The sequence below is a fragment of the Leptodactylus fuscus genome, chromosome 4, assembly GCF_031893055.1.
Source record: "Leptodactylus fuscus isolate aLepFus1 chromosome 4, aLepFus1.hap2, whole genome shotgun sequence".
Taxonomy (NCBI): Eukaryota; Metazoa; Chordata; class Amphibia; order Anura; family Leptodactylidae; genus Leptodactylus; species Leptodactylus fuscus.
Genome location: NC_134268.1, coordinates 10647108 through 10665145, shown reverse-complemented (window position 1 = coordinate 10665145; position 18038 = coordinate 10647108). Strand labels below are relative to the sequence as shown.

At 36.6% G+C, this 18038-nt stretch overlaps 1 protein-coding gene across 1 annotated transcript in view; it reads right to left on the bottom strand.

Moving 5' to 3' along the window:
• The window catches only part of GPR20 (G protein-coupled receptor 20), a 36124-nt gene that overhangs the window by 13440 nt on the left and 4646 nt on the right, over positions 1-18038 (bottom strand). The window contains exon 2 of the mRNA XM_075272061.1: positions 15064-15151. The gene's annotated coding sequence lies outside the window, so the exon portion shown is untranslated. The remainder of the gene's footprint in view (positions 1-15063; positions 15152-18038) is intronic.

Genomic DNA, 18038 nt, shown 5'->3' with positions numbered 1-18038 from the left:
CATGTTATTAAGTAAAAATACTCCGAACCCGGAATGTACATCCTGAAGGAAGCGAGGCGGGAAACTCATCCGAAAATTACCAATATCTTGAAGTGTTGATGGGCGGCCGTGAATGAGACATATAAGACGTTTTATAAGAATATGATGAATTAGTGGGAAGAGGCTTGGAACGGACGGAAACACGAAAGGAAGAAGGATAAAGACGAGGCAGAATGTAACGTATGGAGAGCCGAGAAATGAAAGGAGCCGCTGTCTGGGAACACGAGCCGTAAAGGAGGAAATATTATTCTAATATCTTATACTCGTGTGATTATTACATGTTGGCACCGATCCATTATTCCATGAGACGCGAAGAGCTCAAAACAACAGGCAAATTCTGAGGAAAATTTTTTAATACCGACTCCACGCTATATTCTCAGTACATCAGTATTATTTTCTCAAGGATCGTCACCACAGAAATGGGAAGACAGAGAATGTAACAACCACAGCGGTTATACGAATTATTAATAGCATATCGTAGGCCACAAATAGTAAATACTAATGTCAGAGAGTCTGCAACATATCACTCCATATTGTTATATTCTATTCATATTCCTATAATACCCCCCTATGTACAAGAATATAACTGCTATAATACTGCTCCTATGTACAAGAATATAACTACTATAATACTACCGCTATGTACAAGAATATAACTACTATAATACTACCTCCTATGTACAAGAATATAACTACTATAATACTACTCCTATGTACAAGAATATAACTACTATAATACTACCTCCTATGTACAAGAATATAACTACTATAATACTACCTCCTATGTACAAGAATATAACTACTATAATACTACCTCCTATGTACAAGAATATAACTACTATAATACTACCTCCTATGTACAAGAATATAACTACTATAATACTGCCTCCTATGTACAAGAATATACCTACTATAATACTGCTCCTATGTACAAGAATATAACTACTATAATACTACCTCCTATGTACAAGAATATAACTGCTATAATACTGCTCCTATGTACAAGAATATAACTACTATAATACTACTATGTACAAGAATATAACTACTATATTACTACTCCTATGTACAAGAATATAACTACTATAATACTACTATGTACAAGAATATAACTACTATAATACTACTATGTACAAGAATATAACTACTATAATACTACTCCTATGTACAAGAATATAACTACTATAATACTGCTCCTATGTACAAGAATATAACTACTATAATACTGCTCATATGTACAAGAATATAACTACTATAATACTACTATGTACAAGAATATAACTACTATAATACTACTCCTATGTACAAGAATATAACTACTATAATACTACCTCCTATGTACAAGAATATAACTACTATACTACTACCTCCTATATACAAGAATATAACTACTATAATACTGCTCCTATGTACAAGAATATAACTACTATAATACTACCTCCTATGTACAAGAATATAACTCCTATAATACTACTCCTATGTACAAGAATATAACTACTATAATACTACCTCCTATGTACAAGAATATAACTACTATAATACTACCTCCTATGTACAAGAACATAACTGCTATAATACTACCTACTATGTACAAGAATATAACTACTATAATACTACTCCTATGTACAAGAATATTACTACTATAATACTACTCCTATGTACAAGAATATAACTACTATAATACTGCTCCAATGTACAAGAATATAACTACTATAATACTACTCCTATGTACAAGAATATAACTACTATAATACTGCTCATATGTACAAGAATATAACTACTATAATACTACTATGTACAAGAATATAACTACTATAATACTACTCCTATGTACAAGAATATAACTACTATAATACTACCTCCTATGTACAAGAATATAACTACTATACTACTACCTCCTATATACAAGAATATAACTACTATAATACTGCTCCTATGTACAAGAATATAACTACTATAATACTACCTCCTATGTACAAGAATATAACTCCTATAATACTACTCCTATGTACAAGAATATAACTACTATAATACTACCTCCTATGTACAAGAATATAACTACTATAATACTACCTCCTATGTACAAGAATATAACTACTATAATACTACCTCCTATGTACAAGAACATAACTGCTATAATACTACCTACTATGTACAAGAATATAACTACTATAATACTACTCCTATGTACAAGAATATTACTACTATAATACTACTCCTATGTACAAGAATATAACTACTATAATACTGCTCCAATGTACAAGAATATAACTACTATAATACTACTCCTATGTACAAGAATATAACTACTATAATACTACCTCCTATGTACAAGAATATAACTACTATAATACTACTCCTATGTACAAGAATATAACTACTATAATACTGCTCCTATGTACAAGAATATAACTACTATAATACTGCTCCTATGTACAAGAATATAACTACTATAATACTACCTCCTATGTACAAGAATATAACTACTATAATACTACTCCTATGTACAAGAATATAACTACTATAATACTACCTCCTATGTACAAGAATATAACTACTATAATACTACTCCTATGTACAAGAATATAACTACTGTAATACTACTCCTATGTACAAGAATATAACTACTATAATACTACCTCCTATGTACAAGAATATAACTACTATAATACTACCTCCTATGTACAAGAATATAACTACTATAATACTACTCCTATGTACAAGAATATAACTACTATAATACTACCTCCTATGTACAAGAATATAACTACTATAATACTACTCCTATGTACAAGAATATAACTACTATAATACTACTCCTATGTACAAGAATATAACTACTATAATACTACTCCTATGTACCAGAATATAACTACTATAATACTACTCCTATGTACAAGAATATAACTACTATAATACTACCCCTATGTACAAGAATATAACTACTATAATACTACCCCTATGTACAAGAATATAACTACTATAATACTACCTCCTATGTACAAGAATATAACTACTATAATACTGCTACTCCTATGTACAAGAATATAACTACTATAATACTACTCCTATATACAAGAATATAACTAGTATAATACTACCTCCTATGTACAAGAATATAACTAGTATAATACTACCTCCTATGTACAAGAATATAACTACTATAATACTGCCCCCTATGTACAAGAATATAACTACTATAATACTGCTCCTATGTACAAGAATATAACTACTATAATACTACCTCCTATGTACAAGAATATAACTACTATAATACTACTCCTATGTACAAGAATATAACTACTATAATACTACCTCCTATGTACAAGAATATAAGTACTATAATACTACTCCTACGTACAAGAATATAACTACTATAATACTGCTCCTATGTACAAGAATATAACTACTATAATACTACTCCTATGTACAAGAATATAACTACTATAATACTGCTCCTATGTACAAGAATATAACTACTATAATACTGCTCCTATGTACAAGAATATAACTACTATAATACTGCTCCTATGTACAAGAATATAACTACTATAATACTACTCCTATGTACAAGAATATAACTACTATAATACTGCTCCTATGTACAAGAATATAACTACTATAATACTGCTCCTATATACAAGAATATAACTACTATAATACTACTCCTATGTACAAGAATATAACTACTATAATACTGCTCCTATATACAGTCCTATGAAAAAGTTTGGGCACCCCTATTAATCTTAATCATTTTTAGTTCTAAATATTTTGGTGTTTGCAGCAGCCATTTCAGTTTGATATATCTAATAACTGATGGACACAGTAATATTTCAGGATTGAAATGAGGTTTATTGTACTAACAGAAAATGCGCAATATGCATTAAACCAAAATTTGACCGGTGCAAAAATATGGGCACCTCAACAGAAAAGTGACATTAATATTTAGTAGATCCTCCTTTTGCAAAGATAACAGCCTCTAGTCGCTTCCTGTAGCTTTTAATCAGTTCCTGGATCCTGGATGAAGGGATTTTGGACCATTTCTTTCTACAAAACAATTCAAGTTCAGTTAAGTTTGATGGTCGCCGAACATGGACAGCCCGCTCTCAAATGATCTGAAAACAAAGATTGTTCAACATAGTTGTTCAGGGGAAGGATACAAAACGTTGTCTCAGAGATTTAACCTGTCAGTTTCCACTGTGAGGAACATAGTGAGGAAATGGAAGACCACAGGGACAGTTCTTGTTAAGCCCAGAAGTGGCAGGCCAAGAAAAATATCAGAAAGGCAGAGAAGAAGAATGGTGAGAACAGTCAAGGACAATCCACAGACACCTCCAAAGAGCTGCAGCATCATCTTGCTGCAGATGGTGTCACTGTGCATCGGTCAACTATACAGCGCACTTTGCACAAATAGAAGCTGTATGGGAGAGTGATGAGAAAGAAGCCGTTTCTGCACGTACGCCACAAATAGAGTTGCCTGAGGTATGAAAAAGCACATTTGGACAAGGCAGCTTCATTTTGGAAAAAAAAATTGAGTTGTTTGGTTATAAAAAAAAAGGCGTTATGCATGGCGTCCAAAAAGAAACAGCATTCCAAGAAAAACACATGCTACCCACTGTAAAATTTGGTGGAGGTTCCATCATGCTTTGGGGCTGTGTGGCCAATGCCGGCATCGGGAATCTTGTTAAAGTTGAGGGTCGCATGGATTCCACTCAGTATCAGCAGATTCTTGAGAATAATGTTCAAGAATCAGTGACGAAGTTGAAGTTACGCCGGGGATGGATATTTCAGCAAGACAATGATCCAAAACACCGCTCCAAATCCTCAGGCATTCATGCAGAGGAACAATTACAATGTTCTGGAATGGCCATCCCAGTCCCCAGACCTGAATATCATTGAACATCTGTGGGATGATTTGAAGCGGGCTGTCCATGCTCGGCGACCATCTAACTTAACTGAACTTGAATTGTTTGTCCAAAATACCTTTATCCAGGATCCAGGAACTGATTAAAAGCTACAGGAAGCGACTAGAGGCTGTTATCTTTGCAAAAGGAGGATCTACTAAATATTAATGTCACTTTTCTGTTGAGGTGCCCATACTTTTGCACCGGTCAAATTTTGGTTTAATGCATATTGCACATTTTCTGTTAGTACAATAAACCTCATTTCAATCCTGAAATATTACTGTGTCCATCAGTTATTAGATATATCAAACTGAAATGGCTGTTGCAAATACCAAAATATTTAGAACTAAAAATGATTAAGATTAATAGGGGTGCCCAAACTTTTTCATAGGACTGTACAAGAATATAACTACTATAATACTGCTCCTATATACAAGAATATAACTACTATAATACTACTCATATGTACAAGAATATAACTACTATAATACTGCTCCTATGTACAAGAATATAACTAGTATAATACTACCTCCTATGTACAAGGATATAACTACTATAATACTACCCCTATGTACAAGAGTATAACTACTATAATACTACCTCCTATGTACAAGAATATAACTACTATAATACTGCTACTATATACAAGAATATAACTAGTATAATACTACCTCCTATGTACAAGAATATAACTAGTATAATACTACCTCCTATGTACAAGAATATAACTACTATAATACTACTCCTATGTACAAGAATATAACTACTATAATACTACTCCTATGTACAAGAATATAACTAGTATAATACTACTCCTATGTACAAGAATATAACTAGTATAATACTACTCCTATGTACCAGAATATAACTAGTATAATACTACTCCTATGTACCAGAATATAACTACTATAATACTACCTCCTATGTACAAGAATATAACTACTATAATACTGCTCCTATGTACAAGAATATACCTACTATAATACTACTCCTATGTACAAGAGTATAACTACTATAATACTACCTCCTATGTACAAGAATATAACTACTATAATACTACTCCTATGTACAAGAATATAAGTACTATAATACTACTCCTATGTACAAGAATATAACTACTATAATACTACTCCTATGTACAAGAATATAACTACTATAATACTACTCCTATGTACAAGAATATAACTAGTATAATACTACTCCTATGTACAAGAATATAACTAGTATAATACTACTCCTATGTACCAGAATATAACTAGTATAATACTACTCCTATGTACCAGAATATAACTACTATAATACTACCTCCTATGTACAAGAATATAACTACTATAATACTGCTCCTATGTACAAGAATATACCTACTATAATACTACTCCTATGTACAAGAGTATAACTACTATAATACTACCTCCTATGTACAAGAATATAACTACTATAATACTACTCCTATGTACAAGAATATAAGTACTATAATACTACTCCTATGTACAAGAATATAACTACTATAATACTACTCCTATGTACAAGAATATAACTACTATAATACTGCTCCTATGTACAAGAATATAACTACTATAATACTACCTCCTATGTACAAGAATATAACTACTATAATACTGCCCCCTATGTACAAGAATATAACTACTATAATACTACCTCCTATGTACAAGAATATAACTACTATAATACTGCCCCCTATGTACAAGGCTATCCACACGTATGTCGGGCTCATACAGCATAATTTTGCTGATAGCTCTAATTTAAAAGACAGGGAACGTTTCTTATTTGCCTGGTGATGAATTGCTGTCATTCTGTGATATCTTGGCCATTATTGGCCGGTGACGTTGGTGGCAGATATAATATACTTAATGTAATTTCAGTAATCTTCAGGACTGACTGTTCACTGATTTGGATCTCTGACACGATTTGGGTGAGTGAGATGTGAAATCGTGAACATCCAGCCATTTCATTGCACATCGTCAGCCGCTCTTGCGGTATTATTTATGACTTGCTGTAATTGTTTGCAGATTTGTTACTTTGTTTGTTGTTGACACAAAAAAAAAGCTCAAAATGTCAATAAGGAGAATTCCCAAAATATTCCTGTGTGAAGATATCATTCACTGAAATTACAAGCTTCATGCCCGCGGTGTCCCCATGACAACACTTCCTCAGAGGAATGTAAACATAAATCATTGCGATACATGCGGCAGCTTCTATGTATCCATGGTAACAGACTACAAGGAAGCATTTTGTAGTCTGATCATCACAAGTTTTTATTTTCCTGTCCGGCTATGTGAGGGCTTATTCTTTGCGTGATGGGTTCCACTTTTATTTGGCGCCATTGTGGGGTACATATAATATTTAGATGAACTTTTATTACCATTTTTCTGGGTCCACGTGATACATCTTACAATTCTATCATCGATTCTGGCAGCTTTGTCCGGCAGGTCATTACAATGAAAGTTTGGATTTTTGTTCCTCAATCACGCACAAACGGCTGAATGGATTTGGATGAGATTTGGCACCTAGATAGTCTGCAACCTAGATTAAGACATCGGCTACTTTTTATCCCAGTAAATGACATGGCTTCACGACTATTATGAATTTATGTTCACGTACTATATTACACTGCTCCTGCATCAGCTTATCTCAGGTCTGTTATCTCTCTATGTAAACACACAGATAACACTGAGTCCATTCTGTACAAGCATCTGCATATTATCTGATCTGCTCCAGGCCGTGCTGACACACTGGATGGGAAATCACCTTTAATCCAAATTGGCAGTTTGCCACTTTTAAACAATGGCAAAAACGTGGAGATAGATCGGCATCACTCCAGGAACAATATTTAAGATTTAACTTTTAATTCTTGTTGATAATAAAATACAAAAAAGGTACAGAAAAGAGAAACAACAGAAAAATCTGAAAAAAAACACATTAAAAAACTCAAACACGTTTCGGAACGCACAGTTCTTAGTCATGGCATCGAAACACGTTGGCGCTTTTAACATGTTTTTTCAGTTTTTTCATTCTTTTTCTGTATCTTTTTTGTATTTTATTATCAACACGAATTAAAAGTTAAATCTTAAACATTGTTCCCGGAGTGATACCGATCTATCTCCACTTTTTTGCAGTTGTTCCTATGCTCCTTGGTCCGGGAAGCTGATGGTGCACTCCGAAGAACGCATCCTATTATTCACAGTGAGCTCCAACTTTTTTGCTATATACTTTTAAACATGCCCGGATAAAAGAAATCTAATTTGTCATAATCAACCAGCGCTATGAAGGAAACCAGAAGTCACAGAGTTCTCCTCAAGCGGAGCTGAGGGGGATCATTGGCACCAACAACACATGCATTATATGGCGTACCAGCGAGCTGCTGAGATGCCGGAACAATCACAGGCACAGCGTGAGTAATGAGTTCAGTGGCAGGCCAGCTTGACAGCTGCCGAAATGCCGGATCATTGACGCCAACAACATGCAGACGAAATCGCGGGCAGAGGCTAGTACTAGTAACATCATATTTGGATAGTGGGGGCTTATACGAACATGGAGACCCCTAAAGTGTTTATTTTAAATATTTTTTTATTATTTGTTTAGTTTTTCTTTATACTAAGAATTTTATACTAATTTTAACTTTTTTTCTTTTTACTTTTTTCCTGTTCCACAAGGGGATTTGAACCTGGGATCAGTGCAGTGTACTATGTGCAATAGAGATTGGCAGCCGGCAGGCAATCCTTTGCACCTTGCAATCTCATCCAAGGGGTGGCGATCTTGCCCTTGATCCACCCGGACGCTGTTATCGCTATTGGTCTTGGCATTTGGGGGGTTAAGTTGCTGGAGTCAGAGGATTTTCTAGTCTGGGGTCTCGGCTTTGTAATAAAACTGAGACCTGGAAGTCGTGTCACGGTCGGCGCTGATGTCCGCAGCGTGAATGAAGAAGTAAGAGACAGATCAGGCAGTGTAAGTGCAGACTCAGACTACATAGTGTGAGCCTGTAGTCAGTTATCATGGAGACACATAGGACTACATAGGAGCTGCGTACATATAATAATAGGACGTGTTCTATTGAGACGATTTGCAAAGTTACTTTATGACAAGTTATAACCGTTCCATTCTGCGACCCCGCACTGACCCCAGTGACATATATGGGACAATGTAGCTAAATCTATCTATGTGGGAACGCGGCAGAGAAGGACGACGACTCCGAGCATCTTAAGGGGCCAGGCCATCTTACCATGATGAGAACGTCGGGTCATGACCCCAATGTGACTCCGGTATTTTCCCTGATATATTTTTAGAGCTTTAGGGTCAGAGATAGTTTTTTATTTTTCCTTTTTTAACCCCATCAGCTCCATCTCCCAGAATGCAACGCTTCTGACCGTTCCCATTGATGTTCAGGGCGGAGGCGACCATATGACAAGCGTCAGCTTTGATGAAGCATCAGGCTATGTATATATATATATTTACAGACAATGTCACGGGAAAGCAGAGACTTCTCAAAACCAACCCCTGAAGAATTTTTGGCGCAGAGCCAGCAGATAGATTTCTCATCCTTCTAAACATTGCCCTGGGAGGCGACTGCCCACAGGATGGGCCGGGCACTCGTGTCTTATCTGGGAGACAACAAGCGGCCGCTGCGGCCATCAGTCCTTTCTGTAAGTTGCAGTAAACAGAACAATTACGGCTCCGGGGTTTTTGTTCCACCTTCCTGTCCGCAGCGGGCACCGGCTCATTACGGCTATTTTTAATTGTCCCTAAACATTTGTGATGTATAGCGCCAGCTGGGAGTCGCTTCATTTTCGATAATAGGGAATTGCAGTTTTTTATTTAAAGGACCTGTATGATATTAAAAAGAAACAGCGCCACTATTTTCCTCAGGCTATGTCTGGTATTGCAGCTGAAAGGCAATTTCTTAAAGGGACTACGTTACATCTAATTATAAAGAGACAGCGCCACTCTAGTCTTTAGTCTGATACTGGTATTGCAGCTGAAATGCAATTTCTTAAAGGGGATACATTAGATTATAAATAGATATAGATTGGATTAGAGTATAAAGAGACAGCGCCACTCTAGTCCTTAGGCTGAGTCTGGTAATGCAGCTCAAACTTCAATTTATTAAAGGGGCTGTAAAACATTGGAAAGAAGAGGCGCCCCTCTTGTCCGTAGGCTGAGCTTGGCACTGCAGCTGAAATGCAATTTCTTAAAGGGGCTGCATTACATTAGATTCTAAAGAGATCTAAACTAAATATATATTATCTTGGACAGAGATAGCGCCACTCTTGACCTCAGGCTGTGTCTGCTATTGCAGCTCAAAATGCAATTTCTTAAAGGGGCTGAATGAGGTTAGAGAGACAGATATTGATGACATACTTACTACAAGTATTCTCTCAAGGATGCTTTACATACAGAAAAGATATTCCATACAAAAGATGGGAACCACCATGGGGGTCAGTGTAAAGGGTCTAGGGGTAGAGGTCGGGGTGCTGTTACTAATTTTGCATTGGAACCAAAGTATTTTAAGATACATCTTTATGACATGTTGTTATAGACTGGTCACCAAACCACAACTCCCAGCATGCTCTGATAGCGGCCAATGTTTACTATTAAGGGTCAGAGGTCATTTGTATGTTTCTGTGATTTACTGTAACTATTAGTAACAACTTCATTCCCTGAGATACAAGTAACACTGACAGTCTATAATATGTAGAGGCAGAAGACAAGGTGCAGGGCACACCGAATGACACTGACAGAGAGAGAGAGAAGAGAGAGAGAGCGAGAAGAGAGAGAGAAGAGAGAGAGAGAGGGACAGAGCGAGAGAGAGAGAGAGAGGGACAGAGCGAGAGAGAGAGAGGGACAGAGCGAGAGAGAGAGAGAGAGGGACAGAGCGAGAGAGAGAGAAGAGAGAGAGAGAGGGACAGAGCGAGAGAGAGAGAGAGGGACAGAGCGAGAGAGAGAGAAGAGAGAGAGAGAGGGACAGAGCGAGAGAGAGAGAGGGATAGAGCGAGAGAGAGAGAAGAGAGAGAGAGAGAGAGGGACAGAGCGAGAGAGAGAGAGGGACAGAGCGAGAGAGAGGGACAGAGCGAGACGCTCCAGGGAAATGACCTGTCTAAAAATATCACAGGACAGACAAACAATGGGAAAAATAGTCCAGTATTACTCAACAGAACAGTGACTGCAGACTGATGTATACCCAGGTTATACCAGCATATCACTATGTATAAGAAGATGTATAACTTATATCAGCCATACATATAAAATTATATACAGTATATACCCAGGTTATACCGGCTGTACATATGTAATTATATACAGTATATACCCAGGTTATACTGGCTGTACATATATAATTATATACAGTATATACCCAGGTTATACCGGCTGTACATATAGAATTATATTCAGTATATACCCAGGTTATACCAGCTGTACATATAGAATTATATACAGTATATACCCAGATTAAACCGGCTGTACATATATAATTATATACAGTATATACCGAGGTTATACCAGCTGTACATATAGAATTATATACAGTATATACCCAGGTTAAACCAGCTGTACATATAGAATTATATACAGTGTATACCCAGGTTATACCGGCTGTACATATATATTATATACAGTATATACCCAGGTTATACCGGCTGTACATATATATTATATACAGTATATACCCAGGTTATACCGGCTGTACACATATAATTATATACAGGATATACCCAGGTTATACCGGCTGTACATATATAATTATATACAGTGTATACCCAGGTTATACCAGCTGTACATATATAATTATATACAGTATATTCCCAGATTATACCGGCTGTACATATATAATTATATACAGTATATACCCAGGTTATACCGGCTGTACATATATAATTATATACAGTATATACCCAGGTCATACCGGCTGTACATATATAATTATATACAGTATATACCCAGGTTATACCGGCTGTACATATATAATTATATACAGTATATACCCAGGTTATACCGGCTGTACATATATAATTATATACAGTGTATATCCAGGTTATACCGGCTGTACATATATATTATATACAGTATATACCCAGGTTATACCGGCTGTACATATATAATTATATACAGTATATACCCAGGTTATACCGGCTGTACATATATAATTATAGACAGTATATACCCAGGTTATACCGGCTGTACATATATAATTATATACAGTATATACCCAGGTTATACCGGCTGTACATATATAATTATATACAGGAGATACCTAGGTTATACCAGCTGTACATATATAATTATATACACTATATACCCAGGTTATACCGGCTGTACATATATAATTATATACAGTATATACCCAGGTTATAACGGCTGTACATATATATTATATACAGTATATACCCAGGTTATAACGGCTGTACATGTATACAGTATATACCCAGGTAATACCAATACATACACATACTATAGTGTACCATAGGTGCAGGAGTGAACCTAGTCTTTGTGCCGCCTGAGGCGGACGTCAGAAAGCTGCCCCCCCCCCGGGAGGAGAGGGCGGAGCTGAGCAGAGGGAGCGGAGGGGGCGGAGCGGGCGGCGTTAGCAGGCAGAGAGCAGGCAGGGAGAGGACCTGCTCTCTGCTAAGCGTGAGGGGCAGCCGCTGGAACAGCGCTGCGTCCACAGGGCCGCCCCAATCCACCGCTCGGTGACGCTGACGCTAAGCCAATCTGGCTTAGGATAGCAAAAATGACGCCTCCCCCCCCCCCCCCAGAGCCCGGCATAGCGTCCCTTGAAGCGGTTGCTTCAGGTCGCCTCATGAGAGGTGCGGCGCTGCATAGATGTATCTTTTGGGTCTGCTCTTACATAGGGTCTCTCCACTCAGGTTTATACTCGTACGGTTCTCTATGATGTCTATAGGGCAGATAATCCCCTTTCCATACAGTTGTGGGGTCGGAGCTGTATATTAGATATATAATACGGCTCGATTCTTTTTTGTGACCTCGGTTAATCTTGACTGGACGACAACAGAGAAAGTGCCGCTCTGCCCAATATAAATGTCATCCGGTCCTCACCGTCATCAGTCATGTAATAATATTTATAGACATGTCACATAGATGATGGGAGTATATACAGGATTACTCTCCGCACTTCTATATACAAGGTCTTAAATATTTTGTGCTTCATCTTGGCGACATTTCTAAACTATTCATCCCAGATTATCCTAAATCCCAACATGAAGAAGCTGCAGCCGCCGCACAGTGGGGTCAGCAGTGCAGAGTGGAGGCTTGTAAGCTATGTAGTCATCTCACCAGCAGGGGGCAGTGCGGCACCCCACAGCACAGGAGGACCACAGGGGCCTCCATACTAACACCTGACTGTGCGCCGATCCCAAACTGATCCAGATCCATCACTATGGACGATCCAATCCAGTCTGTACAGTGCAGGAATCTCATTCACAACAACCCTGTAGGTGACGGTGACTGGTTGTCAATGGCAGGACATGGAATGGGCACCACAATACCGAATATCACAGGGGGTGTAATGAAGAGACAGAGGGGTGTAATGGAGAGACAGAGGGGTGTAATAAAGAAACAGGGGGGTGTAATGACAATACAGGAGGTGTAATGAAGAGACAGGGGGTATAATGACAATACAGGGGGTGTATTGAAGAGTTGGGGGGGTGTAATGATGACACCTTCTATGTCTGGATAGCAGACCAGGAATCTTCTCATGCTTGTTGGTGTTTCATACAATCCTCTGTATGATCTGTCTGTCTGTACTGGTCACCTTGTGCACCCTCACATACCCACTGCCCAGTGGCGTAACTAGGAATGGCGGGGCCCCATGGCTAACTTTTGACATGGGGCCCCCAACTAAAGACCCAGACCGAACGCCTCCCCCCTGCCACTTTCCTTCACACACACTATTATGCCCCATAGTGGCCCCTGTACACAGTATTATGCCCCATAGTGGCCCCTGTACACAGTATTATGCCCCATAGTGGCCCCTACACACAGTATTATCCCCCATATTGGCCCCTGCACACAGTATTATGCCCCATAGTGGCTCCTGCACACAGTATTATGTCCCATAGTGGCTCCTGCACACAGTATTATGTCCCATAGTGGCCCCTGCACACAGTATTATGCCCCATAGTGGCCCCTGCACACAGTATTATCCCCCATATTGGCCCCTGCACACAATATTATGCCCCATAGTGGCTCCTGCACACAGTATTATGAACTGTAATACATAATACTTTAATAAGTTTGCTGCCTGGGGAAGAAGGGGTTACAGCACTGAAAGTGGCATTGTAACCCCTTCTTCCCCAGGCAGCAGAAAGAGCAACAGGCAGCTGCTAGCACACATGGGATAAACTGACCAGTCTGCACTCACTCTTCAGAAGACTTTAGCGCCGCACTGCTCACTGCACAAGTTGAATCTCCCGGCACTATCTTCTTCCTGCAGGATATCTCCGTCCCTCCCCCATTCTCAGGATGCACGCTGAGGCTCTCCCCTGCCCGGAACCCGACACCTCAAAAAGTAAAATGTATTATTTATTTCTTTTTTTGGTGTATTAACTAGTGAGGGGGCCCGAGCCCCCTAAGGTGTCGGGCCCTGTGGCAGCTGCTACCACTGTTACCATGGTGGTTATGCCACTGCCCAACCACCTCCTGACAGCGAGGTCAGACGGTCTAGATGGCGGCCATTCATCAACACAACCCTCCTGCTTCTCTCGGTACAATTATGTCCCCTCTCAATGTCTGTCACCTAGGTAAAATGTCTTTGCATCTGAGAGACCCGTCTGGTGGTCGCTATCACTGAAAAACTCCAATTCTAAAACGTAACCTTTATTAGACTAAATAAAAGATGGCAGCCAACTACTAAAATAAAAACGTTATGTTGAGGCAACAACCAAACGTCTCCACCCTCATCCTGGACACAATGATGACATAGGCCGTATCTGAACCTATCAGCGTACACAGGAGACCACAGTGTATACCACAAGTTGGAAGCCACCACTAATTATAGTTATTCTGATACACTGCTCCAAATCCCCTGCACAGACATAGACGATAAGATAGCGGTATAGTATATAATATAGAATAGGGATTTCTATACCTCAGGTATCGGCGATGAGTCCCATCTAGATGGCCATAGAGTTATCTGATGTTTTCTCCAAATACTCGACATCTAAAGGTGAAAATCCCTGGAGAAAAATGTAAAGAAAAGATTCTTAGTATATTCAAGAACTTTAATAGGGAATATTACCTGAAGAAGACTTATCTATAGTATAAGGGGGAAGGGTCCAAACCTCAGGAGTCTCACTACCATAGGAGATAGATAGATAGATAGATAGATAGATAGATAGATAGGAGATAGATAGATAGATAGATAGATAGATAGATAGGAGATAGATAGATAGATAGGAGATAGATAGATAGATAGATAGATAGGAGATAGATAGATAGATAGATAGATAGGAGATAGATAGATAGATAGATAGATAGATAGATAGATAGATAGATAGATAGGAGATAGATAGATAGATAGATAGATAATAGATAGATAGGAGATAGATAGATAGATAGATAGATAGATAGATAGATAGGAGATAGGTAGATAGATAGATAGATAGATAGATAGATAGGAGATAGATAGATAGATAGATAGATAGATAGATAGATAGGAGATAGATAGATAGATAGGAGATAGATAGATAGATAGATAGATAGATAGGAGATAGATAGATAGATAGATAGATAGATAGATAGGAGATAGATAGATAGATAGATAGATAGATAGATAGATAGATAGGAGATAGATAGATAGATAGATAGATAGATAGATAGATAGATAGGAGATAGATAGATAGATAGATAGATAGATAGATAGATAGATAGAAGATAGATAGATAGATAGATAGATAGATAGATAGATAGGAGATAGATAGATAGATAGATAGATAGGAGATAGATAGATAGATAGATAGATATGAGATAGATAGATAGATAGATAGGAGATAGATAGATAGATAGATAGATAATAGATAGATAGGAGATAGATAGATAGATAGATAGATAGATAGATAGGAGATAGATAGATAGATAGATAGATAGATAGATAGGAGATAGATAGATAGATAGATAGATAGATAGGAGATAGATAGATAGATAGATATGAGATAGATAGATAGATAGATAGATAGATATGAGATAGATAGGAGATAGATAGATAGATAGATAGATAGATAGATAGGAGATAGGTAGATAGATAGATAGATAGATAGATAGATAGATAGATAGGAGATAGATAGATAGATAGATAGATAGGAGATAGATAGATAGATAGATAGATAGATAGATAGATAGATAGGAGATAGATAGATAATAAATAGATAGGAGATAGATAGATAGATAGATAGATAATAGATAGATAGGAGATAGATAGATAGATAGATAGATAGATAGATAGATAGATAGGAGATAGATAGATAGATAGATAGATAGGAGATAGATAGATAGATAGATAGATAGATAGATAGATATGAGATAGATAGATAGATAGATAGATAGGAGATAGATAGATAGATAGATAGATAGATAGATAGATAGGAGATAGATAGATAGATAGATAGATAGATAATAGATAGATAGGAGATAGATAGATAGATAGATAGATAGATAGATAGATAGATAGGAGATAGATAGATAGATAGATAGATAGATAGATAGATAGATAGGAGATAGATAGATAGATAGATAGATAGATAGATAGGAGATAGATAGATAGATAGATAGATAGATAGGAGATAGATAGATAGATAGATAGATAGATAGATAGGAGATAGATAGATAGATAGATAGATAGGAGATAGATAGATAGATAGATAGATATGAGATAGATAGATAGATAGATAGGAGATAGATAGATAGATAGATAGATAATAGATAGATAGGAGATAGATAGATAGATAGATAGATAGGAGATAGATAGATAGATAGATAGATAGATAGATAGGAGATAGATAGATAGATAGATAGATAGATAGATAGGAGATAGATAGATAGATAGATATGAGATAGATAGATAGATAGATAGATAGATATGAGATAGATAGGAGATAGATAGATAGATAGATAGATAGATAGATAGATAGGAGATAGGTAGATAGATAGATAGATAGATAGATAGATAGATAGATAGGAGATAGATAGATAGATAGATAGATAGGAGATAGATAGATAGATAGATAGATAGATAGATAGATAGATAGATAGGAGATAGATAGATAATAAATAGATAGGAGATAGATAGATAGATAGATAGATAATAGATAGATAGGAGATAGATAGATAGATAGATAGATAGATAGATAGATAGATAGGAGATAGATAGATAGATAGATAGATAGGAGATAGATAGATAGATAGATAGATAGATAGATAGATATGAGATAGATAGATAGATAGATAGATAGGAGATAGATAGATAGATAGATAGATAGATAGATAGATAGGAGATAGATAGATAGATAGATAGATAGATAGATAGATAATAGATAGATAGGAGATAGATAGATAGATAGATAGATAGATAGATAGGAGATAGATAGATAGATAGATAGATAGATAGATAGGAGATAGATAGATAGATAGATAGATAGATAGATAGATAGATAGGAGATAGATAGATAGATAGATAGATAGATAGATAGGAGATAGATAGATAGATAGATAGATAGATAGATAGATAGGAGATAGATAGATAGGAGATAGATAGATAGATAGATAGATAGATAGATAGATAGATAGGAGATAGATAGATAGATAGATAGATAGGAGATAGATAGATAGATAGATAGATAGGAGATAGATAGATAGATAGATAGGAGATAGATAGATAGATAGATAGATAGATAGGAGATAGATAGATAGATAGATAGATAGATAGATAGATAGATCTAGATAGATATATAGATAGATAGGAGATAGATAGATAGATAGATAGATAGATAGATAGATAGGAGATAGATAGATAGATAGATAGATATATAGGAGATAGATAGATAGGAGATAGATAGATAGATAGATAGA